Source organism: Ipomoea nil, unplaced genomic scaffold (genome assembly GCF_001879475.1).
Source record: "Ipomoea nil cultivar Tokyo-kokei standard unplaced genomic scaffold, Asagao_1.1 scaffold2782, whole genome shotgun sequence".
Classification (NCBI taxonomy): domain Eukaryota; kingdom Viridiplantae; phylum Streptophyta; class Magnoliopsida; order Solanales; family Convolvulaceae; genus Ipomoea; species Ipomoea nil.
Window position 1 is genome coordinate 535,347 of NW_017619210.1, and position 11,151 is coordinate 546,497.

Sequence of the window (11,151 nt, forward strand, 5' to 3'; positions counted from 1 at the left end):
AAATATATGTATACCCTTAGGTCATTTTACATGTTAATCTAAACAGCTAATTTTTTCAAATATCTGTTTACCAATCGTTGATATAATTCGCTGGTCAAATCCGCTAATATAATCCGCTAACGCTAACCACTAACTGCTGATTGTCAAACAAGGACATTGCGAGATAGTTCTCACTTTAATTTGTTGTGTGATTTGACTACTCTCTTTGTCAACAAATCTTTCAAGTAGTTAATATGATTGGCTTTATTAATTATATATATATTTTTAATTTTTTCATGGTATTAATAAAATACTTGGTAAATAAATATATAGCATTATTTTGTATTATAACTTTGATATTTAATTAAAAAATAGTGCACAATAAAGATAATAGACAATGTAGTGAATATAATCAATTGATGAATTTGAATGTAAAGAATTTTTACATTGGAGAAATATAAAGACAATATAACTAATAAAATTATTTCTCTTAATTAATTTATTGATAATGAATAATTTTTTTAATAAAGACATTGTAGAGATAATGCAGCGAATATAATCAATTGATGAATTTGAATGTAAAGAATTTGTATGGTAGAGAAAAATAAAGACAATATAACTAATGAAATTATTTCTCTTATTTTTTTTTGAAAATTATTTCTCTCATTTAATTTATTGATAATGAATAATTTTTTTGAATAAAGAAATTGTAGACACATTACTCTAAATTAAAGAAATGCATATGTATTATTTTTTGTTGTAGCTACTAAATTATTATTTATGCCAACTTTGATTGGGATGTGGTTCGAACCTAAGACCTATCTTATTGGAATCAATGAGTAAGTTAACGGTGAACTAACAAAAATTAACGGAAAAGATAATATTTAACGGAAAAGTTAACGGATAATCATATTCATTAAGGATAAATTAGGAAATCTTAACGAAAAATTAAAATCTGATCAATCTGAGCCATTCATTTGATTAAAAGATTTGACCGCCATTTTTTCTATCCATTATAGGCCTAACTCTCTTGGGCTCTTATTAGTATAGTAGATATATAACCGGAAAAATAAACATAAATGAATGTTATTACTTTCATTCACACTTCATCATCATATCTCGTAGAACAATTTATTAAGCTGTGTGAAATATACATAAGATTGGGACGACGCCACAAGTAGGGATCACACTTGATAATTCTAAAACAACATTATTCACCATACCGAGTATTTGGCAACTCTTATTACAACTTAGAATATAAATTGTGTTTTAAAGTCAAAACGCAAGAAATTTGTGAATACAATACAGGGTCATTAAATCCTAATATGTTAATATTGTCTGACTAGATATTTGAAAGGAACTTGTGATTACAAAACAAGGTAATCAATTACATATATGTTAACATTGTGTGTTCGTAGTATACAAATTGTGAATTTTTAAAGGATAAAATTGTAAAGATGTAGTATGTAAATTGTGAACATTTGGACTCGAGTCCACAGAATAATTTGACATACAAACATATTACATCAACCTAGAACATATGTCCGATCATTATAAGTCTAGCACAATACAATTATATATTTTGTAAAAGGTTATGCTCGTTGGCCTGTTAGCTCTTAACTGGTGAATTGCTTTTGCAGGATAAATGTAATGAGAAGAGTAAAAGAGGGAAAGTAGACAATTAGCATTTTTATTAATCAACCTCTATCAATACAAATGGTTACATCATATATATAATGTACAAGTGTAATTGGTATACTTAATGGTAATAATGCGACCGTTGCGATTGTTATAAAATACAATAATAATATCCACTTAATTCTATTATTTATAATACTCTCACTTGGACATTATTTGTAACACCCCCTAATTTTCATTCTAATTAAAGCCTTATACATGCAGATATCTAAACAAAACATCAAACACAGCGGAAGACTGAAAAAGATTATATAAACTGGAAACGAAAGGGGTGCTATGCCACGCTCACCCAGAGGTGAACGCACAGGCTAACATCTGCATAAATCACAATCTAAAATCCATATATGTCCAAAGTACTAAAGTCTATCCTTGACACACAGGCCATAACAACAAAACATGGGAGCTACACTAGTAGGTTCTAGGCCGCGCTCACATCTATACATCACCTGAAAGAAACACATAAAAGATGGGACGACGCCCGGTCAGCGAATAATGCTGGTAACCCACCAATACATGTGAAATATCATACATAGATAAGATATATATATAAAATCATTTGCGAAACGGAATATGTATATATAAGTTCAAAACCAAGAGCAGAAGTCAACACAAGACTCTAAGCACTCACAAACAACAATACGGGAACACATCCCAAGACACAAGATGTAATAACGACTCACAAAAACGGCTCAAGGCATAATCTACCATCACACAGTAGATTAACACCCGACATGCATAACTCAAGAGAATAAGGACACAACAGATGGCAACACATGCCTAGGCAACACATGCCTTTGTGACTACACACGTCACAAGAAGAGAACTCACAACAACAGCTACACAAGCCTTCGTGACATCACCCATCACGAATTGATATGCCTTCCTTATGCCCGGTTCCAAACTTATGGCTACCCCCAACCTTATGTCTAGTTTCAACCTTTACCTCCAGGACCCCTGCAAGAAGGTACAAACAACACACATGCTAGCATTTAAACACCGAACTAGCATGCTTATCAAACGGGTAAACCAAATGTAGTTCCGAAGAACACACAAGACTCATCACGGTTCAACGAATCACAATGTTGAACACTTAGCACGATTCAAGACACCAAAACCTACATGGAATCCGACCATATAGTTCTAGACATACGAAACATGAAGAAGACACTCAAATAGTTCCACAAAAGAACATCGGGAAGTCAAAAGACCAAATACCGAGGAACAAATCCCCCAACAACACTAACATGTTCCCCGTGGGTGGACCCACGGGTAGACCCCCACTCGTGGTTCCGCCCGCGGGTACACACCCACGACCACATGTACCCCGCGGGTGGGCGGCGGGTGGACGCCTACCCGCTGTTCCGCCCGCGGGTACGTACCTGTACACCAAAATAATCCCTTCGGGGATTTTCAACACCAAGCTCAAATTCAAGTCCAAAACATGCCAAATCTCTCCAAATACAACAAAATGACTTGAATCAAAGGAATATCCAAGAAATGGCATACATGAACCCTAATAACAAGCTCTAGATATGCATTTTCACAAGACAATGCATAAACACTCACATTTCATAGCAAGATCACATGTAGAATCCAAGAAATCATCATATAGGTAAGCAAAATAGATTTTGTAGAGCATGGGTTACCTCTTGTAGACAAAAACCTTCACTTAACACTTCACCAAGCTCCTAATAAGTCTCACCTTCCAAACCCACTTCAAGAACCCACCAAAAGATCATAAAGATTCTATATTTAAGAAAAAACACCTTAGAAAATACTAAAAACACAAGATGAACATAGATCTTACCCTCCTAAATGCCCAAATGTATGAAAGGTAGAATCTTGGAGACAACCTTTGAAGATTTGACAAAGCTCCAACTTGGCTTGGAAGAAAAACTATCTAAGTTTTAGAGAGAAGGGAGAGCTCAAGTTTGGAAAGTGTAAGGAGAAAGAATGAGGAGTGTCTACTAGGTTAGCTTGCATTACTAACAAGAGGTGAAATGTCATGAATACCCTTACTAAAATGAAGAGGTGTAAGGGAACAAGGGAACTACTCACAAAGCTTAATGTACAACCTTGACTTTCGGTTGACTAGTCAATTACTAGTCCCCGACTATTGAATTTTCAGGAATTTAAGGAATTAAATTACAAATTGAATTAGGATTAATTACTTAATTAATCCTGATGGGGTGAGAACCCCGGCCCAAGAAAAGAGGGCCCAAAGAGGAAAGACCAGAGAGAAGAATGGGCTGACACGAGGCAGGCCTGGAGAGTGTGTGGGCCAAGTCCAGGAGTCGGCCCAGGCCCAAATGGAAGGCCCAGGCCAGGGCTATGAAGGACGACCCAACCTGAGCATGGGCCGGAGACGAGGAGTCGGTCCGGGCCCAGCCCAAGGAAAGACTCAATGCAGAGAGCCGTTGAGGGAGCCTCCGAAGAAGTTAAGACAAGGAGCCGTTAAGGCATTAAAGGCCGGACTCGGTCCGCCGGTTACGAGCTAGAAAGAGCCGTTGGTAGACCCCGTAACGTCACTCAACGGCTCGGCACCTTGAAAGCAGCCTTGAAGTCGGCTATTATGGGCCTTTAAGTCAGTGAGGGAGGAGCCACTATAAAAAGGCTCCTCCACCCTTGTAAGAGGGGAGATTCGAGAACCCGGAGGGGGAATACAAAGCTTTATTAGCATCGCATTTCATTGAAATTAGACTTTTTGTGAAAGGTGTATCCTCCAGCTGAAAGGTTGTGTTGGACCTCCTTGGGCCCGAAAACCCAAAAACCATCACTGGCGCCGTCTGTGGGGATCGAAACAAAGAGTCGCGTGCCTTCTGAGCAAAGCGAGTCTGAGAGAACTTCGAGAAGAGCCCTAGTTGCGAGAGATCGAAAGGCTTTACCATGACAGGTAGCCAAGAACAGTTGAGTCAACACGATAACGGGCTAGGAGCCGACCTAAGAGATCAGTTGAATCGAAGAAACGCCCGAAGCCGGGAAAACGACGCGACACCGCCGCCGACTCCGCGGATAAATCCACAACCAGCCGCGGTGCAGCTCACCCCGGATCAGCTACAAGCGATTGGACGCGCTTTCGCCGAGGCGAGCCGGGGAATACGGGAGCAATCCGCTACTCGGATACCGCAACGAGACCCCCAACCGTCGCGGAGGCCAGACAATCGACAATCCGCCCGCCGGGCTGAGAGTCAACCGGCCCAGTCCGTTCATTCTCGGTTGTGTCCGGGTGTGGAACGACGGTCGGCGAGAGAACGGCTGGGACGAAGGGAACCCCTTCGCGCCCCATTAGAAACTCACGGTCGACAGAGCGCGCGTAAGCGTAACCGTGCAAGGAAAGCCCGGACGGTGGCTCGCCGCTTAGAGCAGCCCGCCCACGACCATGATCAACCTGTCGAGTCAGAGGTCGGCGAGAGCACGGAATCGACAGGAAACCGCGCCCAAGAGAGGGTCGAGGTGGCAAATTTAGTCCAGGAAGTACGAAATCTAAAAGAACAGGTGGAAGGAAAAGCCAAGGCCCTTGGCCGAACGCTGCTGACCGCGTTACCCTTCTCGGCCGAGATCATGGCCTTCAAGATACCGGGCGACTTCAAGTTCCCGGAGCAAGCCACGTTCGACGGGTCGGGCGACCCGCGAGAACACCTACTGAGCTACCAAGCTAAGATGCAAGTTTTAGGGGTACGGGACCCGGTCATGTGCCGCGCCTTCTTACCCACGCTAAAGGGGTCCGCGCAGAGGTGGCTCGTGGCGCAACCCCCAGGGACGATTCACAGTTTCGAGGAGCTGGCAGATCGCTTCATGAGCCACTACGCCGCCAACATCAAGCCACAGAAGGACCTGACGCACTTAGGCGACATCCACCAGGACGAGGGCGAGTCCTTAAAAACCTATTTAGCCCGCTGGCAAAAGGAGATCCAGTCGATAGAGGAAGTGGAGGACCAAACGGCACTCACTTTCTTCATCGAGTCTTTGCGGTCCGGCCAGCTGTACCGAGACCTAAGGGATAATCGCCCGGCAACGTACGCGGAAGCTATCCAGATGGCCAACAAGAGAGCCAACACGGAGCAGGCCATGAAGCATAAACGACAACGCGAGGTCGGCGGGTCCACCAGCGGGAAAAGGACGCGGGCCGAGACGAAGGAAAGGCGTTCGGATGTGGCCCGGCGACCCAAAGTTAGGCGACCGTACGACCGCCCCGTCGTCCACGCCTATCGACCGGTTCCGGAGCGGCCGGTCCACGAAATACAAGCAGTCGCCCCACCTCCGCCTCCACCGATCGACGACCGCGTAACAAGTGAGGAGACTGGTAAGGCTTCTAAGTACTGGCGTTATCATAAATCTTATACTCACAGCACGGAAGAATGCTTCTATCTAAAGAAGATCATGGAGGGGATTATCCAGCAAGGGACCCCGCCCCCTAATCAATGGAGGCGAAGGTCGGCCAGTCGAGGAGATGAGGGACTTGCCGCCGACGCAAAGAACAGCCGAGGTAAGCAGCCGGCTTCCGAAGAGGACGAAGCCCAATGGCGCCAGAAGCCGGTTATCAACATGATAGTCGGCGGACCAGAGGGCGGCGACTCGGCAAACACCCGAAAAGCCTGGGCTCGGCAATTGTATGTCGGGACGGTTTACGGTCGCGAAGAGAGCTCCAAAAAGGTATGCCGAGAACCTATCGTGTTCACCGATAGGGACCTGCCAGCCGGAGAGACCCCGCAACGAGATGCGTTGGTCATTGCTATGGACATCAATGGTGTAGTCGTTCGCCGAATCCTGGTTGACACCGGGAGTAGAGTCAATGTGCTATACCTGGAAACCTTCATCAAAATGGGGCTAATCCAAGAGCAGCTGAATCCTGTCAAAACCCCTCTCGCCGGCTTCACCGGGGACTCGGTGGAGGCAGAAGGGTCGATCACCCTTCCCGTGGAGATTGGCAGTTACCCGGATGTACAGAAGTTAAGCATGAAGTTTATCGTGGTAAATCTGGCCTGCTCACATAACGCCATACTCGGCCGTCCGGGTTTGGAGGACCTCGGAGCCCTAATCTCGATCGAACACCTGTGCTTGAAGTTTCGCACGCCGAACGGAATAGGAACGGTACGTTGCGATCGCAAGGTCGCCCGCGACTGTTATTTACAAGCATGTAGAGGGATGGGCAAACGTGAGATGCAGGTCCACGAGATTACCGAGAGGCCCCCTAGGAAAACGGTGATACCTCGCCCCGAGCCGGCCGTCGAGCTAGAGGAAGTCGAGATTGACCCCGCACAGCCTAGTAGGCGGGTGAGAATTGGGGTCGGCCTTCCTGAGAAACTAAGGGGGGAAATCGTGAGAGTGCTCCAGGAACATCGATTGGTTTTCGCCTGGGGCCCGGAAGATATGCCCGGCGTCGATCGGTCGGTTATATCACACCGACTCGCCGTGGATCCGGAGCACCGACCGGTCGTACAGAAGAAACGATACCTGGCCAACGACCGAAGGGAATTTGTGAAGAAGGAAGTTAGCACGCTACTAGCGGCCGGGCACGTCCGCGAGGTTAAGTACCCGGAGTGGTTGGCAAATGTGGTCCTCGTACCCAAGCCCCCGGCGTGGCGAATGTGCATGGATTACACCGATCTTAATAAGGCTTTCCCGAAAGACCCGTTTCCCCTACCTCGGATCGACCAGTTAGTCGACGAAACGGCCGGGTCGGCACTACTGAGTTTCATGGACGCCTTCAGAGGGTACCACCAAATACTTATGCACCCGGCGGATGAGGAGAAGACCGCCTTCCTGACACCGGACGGAGTTTATTGTCACCGAGTCATGCCCTTCGGACTTAAAAATGCCGGGGCTACGTACACCCTAATGGTCGCCCGGCTGTTCCAACACCTGCTTGGGAAATCGATGGCCGCGTACGTCGACGATATGCTCGTCAAGAGCCGGGAGGAGGACAAGCATGCGGAGGACCTGGCCGACTGCTTCAAGGTAATGATAAAATACAACCTTCGGCTGAACCCCAAAAAGTGCGCGTTCTCCGTCCAAGGTGGCAAATTCTTGGGCTACATGGTCACCAAACGAGGCATTGAGCCTAATCCGGAGAAAGTACAGGCCATCATCGACATGCAGCCTCCTACCACCGTCAAGGACCTACAACGATTGACAGGTCGGTTGGCCGCCCTTAGCCGCTTCCTGAGCAAAGCGGCAGATAAGACCGTGCCTTTCTTCGAAGCCATGAAGAAGAAGGAGGGATTCGCTTGGACTGCCGAATGCCAACAATCGTTCGAGGAGTTGAAATAGTACCTTTCAACGCCCCCAGTGCTGTCTACCCCCCAGGTGGGCGAGCCCTTATTCTTGTATCTCGCCGCCTCGGCCAAAGCAGTGAGTTCGGTATTGGTCCGAGAGGAGGACCGAGTCCAGCACCCGGTTTATTACGTAAGTCGCTCGCTGAAGGCCGCTGAGACGCGGTACACCGCTCTGGAAAAGATTGTGTATGCATTGGTAGTCACCGTGCGCAAGCTGGCGCCTTATTTCCAAGCCCATACCATCCGAGTTCTGACAGACCAGCCGCTCGGGAGCGTGCTAAGAAACCCCTTGTCCTCCGGCCGACTTGTAAAATGGGCCGTAGAGTTGACTCAGTATGGGATTGAATACCAACCCCGGCCTTCCATTAAAGGTCAAGCCTTGGCCGACTTCCTGGTCGAATGTACAACAAGTGAGGAAGAAAAGGAACACGCCCCGGAGAGCTGCCCGGGCGAGTGGTGGGAAATGCACGCGGATGGAGCATCGAGTCGACAGCACTGTGGAGGCGGTGTCATGCTCATCACTCCGGAAGGATTCCGGCTATATTACGCTTTGAGATACTTGTTCTCGACATCAAATAACGAGGCTGAGTATGAAGCAGTATTAAACGGCCTCCGACTCGCCAAGGCCCTGGGAGTCGAGCGGCTGCGAATCAAGACTGACTCCAAACTGGTAGTCGGACAGATCTCGGGTACGTGTGAGACTAAGAATGCAAGGATGGTACTATACAAAGAGCGTGCAGTTGAGATGTTAAAAGAGTTCGGGGCATACGAGATAGAGTACATCTCCCGAGCGGACAACGTGGAAGCCGACATATTGTCCAAAATTGCCCTGGAAGGGGTACCGGACCACCTGATAAGAATTTGCCAGAAGGAGGAGTTAAATCGGCTGAGTGTTGAAGAGACACCACTGGAAGTCCAGCAAGTAAATATCGAGGAATGGGATCGGGAGAAAAACCCTGAGATGTTTTGGATGGAAGACATCCGGCGATTCAAGGAGACGGGCGAGTTACCAAGTGACCAAAGGAGTCGCTGCTAGAGTTCGGCGAAAAGCCCCTTCCTTCCAGATCATCGACGGGCAACTATATAAACAGTCGTTCGGAGGACCCTTACTAAAGTGCCTGCTTAGACCTGAGGCCGAGAAAATAATGGACGAAGCTCATAGAGGCATTTGTGCCGCGCACCAGGGCGCCCACACGCTCGCCCGGAAGTTAGTCGTTCAAGGGTATTATTGGCCGACCATGATGCGAGACTGTATCGAATGGATGTCCAAGTGCGGCGTTTGCCAAGCATTCGCCAGGAAAGACACCCGGCCGGCCACCTTTTATACACCGGTCACCACTGCCATCCCCTTCGCCAAGTGGGGAATAGACTTGTTGGGACCATTGCCCGTCGCCCCGGGAGGTCTGAAGTTTTGCATCGTGGCTATCGACTACTTCACCAAATGGGTCGAGGCAGAACCATTGGCTACCATCACCGAGTACCAATGTCGACGTTTTCTGTGGAAAAGGGTGATCTGTCGGCTTCAGCCTGCCCGAGCACATCGTCAGTGAAAACGGGCGACAGTTTGACTGCCAGGCCTTCGCTGACTTCTGCCGCCGACACGATATCAAGCATACCAAGGTATCGGTGGCGTACCCACAAGCCAATGGCAGGTCGAGAATGTGAATCGAACGTTGGTCGATGGGATCCGGAAGAAGCTCGAAGACATCCGAGGAAATTGGGCGGACGAGCTTGACCGAGTCTTATGGGCTTATCGCACTACCCAGCGGCGAGCGACGGGGGAGAGCCCGTTCTCGCTCGCATACGGCTTCGAGGCCAAGGTTCCAGTCGAAGTGGTCGAGCCCACCCACCGGGTTCGCACCTATTCGGATGCAACGAACGAAGAGAGTCTGCGGATCGAGAAAATTTCCTAGAGGAAAGGAGGGAAGCCGCGAGTGCACGGATGGTTGAGTACCAGCAGGCGGTGAAAAGATATCGCGACCGAAGGACTCGCCCGCGAACCTTCCAGGTTGGCGACCTCGTGTTGCGCGATAGACAAGCCAGTCAGCCCACCGAAGGAGGCAAGTTTGCGGTTAAGTGGGAGGGGCCATACCGTATTGCAGCGGTGGTCCAAGCCTGGAACCTACAAGTTAGGAGACTATGGAAGGCAAGCCCATAGATCGCATATGGAACGTCACTCATTTGAAAAGGTTCTACCAGTAGAAAAGGATAGGCCGTGTACGGGCTCGAGGATTCCAAAAATCTAAATAAAGCACATGGGTTACAGCTAATCGTCCCAGGGACTCGGCGAGTATATATAGAAACAACGGGGCACTGACCCTAAACCGTTTCTGAGAAAGTAAAAGCCTAAAGAGTCGCCTCGACGGAGGGACTCGGCGAGAAAGAGTTATGAAACAAGGGCCCAGACCCTTAGTCGTTTCCGAGAAAAAGCCAGAAGGAGTCGCCTCGACTGAGGGACTTGGCGAGTATATATAGAAACAACGGGGCACTGACCCTAAACCGTTTCTGAGAAGTAAAAGCCTAAAGAGTCGCCTCGACTGAGGGACTCGGCGAGAAAGAGTTAGGAAACAAGGGCCCAGACCCTTAGTCGTTTCCGAGAAAAAGTCGCCTCGACTGAGGGACTCGGCGAGTATATATAGAAACAACGGGCACTGACCCTAAACCATTTCTGAGAAAGTAAAAGCCTAAAGAGTCTCGACTGAGGGACTCGGCGAGAAGAGTTAGGAAACAAGGGCCCAGACCCTTAGTCGTTTCCGAGAAAAAGCCAGAAGGAGTCGCCTCGACTGAGGACTCGGCGAGTATATATAGAAACAACGGGGCACTGACCCTAAACCGTTTCTGAGAAAGTAAAAGCCTAAAGAGTCGCCTCGACTGAGGGACTCGGCGAGAAAGAGTTAGGAAACAAGGGCCCAGACCTTAGTCGTTTCCGAGAAAAAGCCAGAAGGAGTCGCCTCGACTGAGGGACTCGGCGAGGAAACAACGGGCACTGACCCTAACCGCGAGTCGCGACTGAGGGACTCGTTAGGAAACAAGGGCCCAGACCCTTAGAGCCAGAAGGAGTCGCCTCGACTGATCGGCGAGTATATATAGAAACAACGGGCACTGACCCTAAACCGTTTCTGAGAAAGTAAAAGCCTAAAGAGTCGCCTCGACTGAGGGACTCGGCGAGAAAGAGTTAGGAAACAAGGGCCCAGACCCT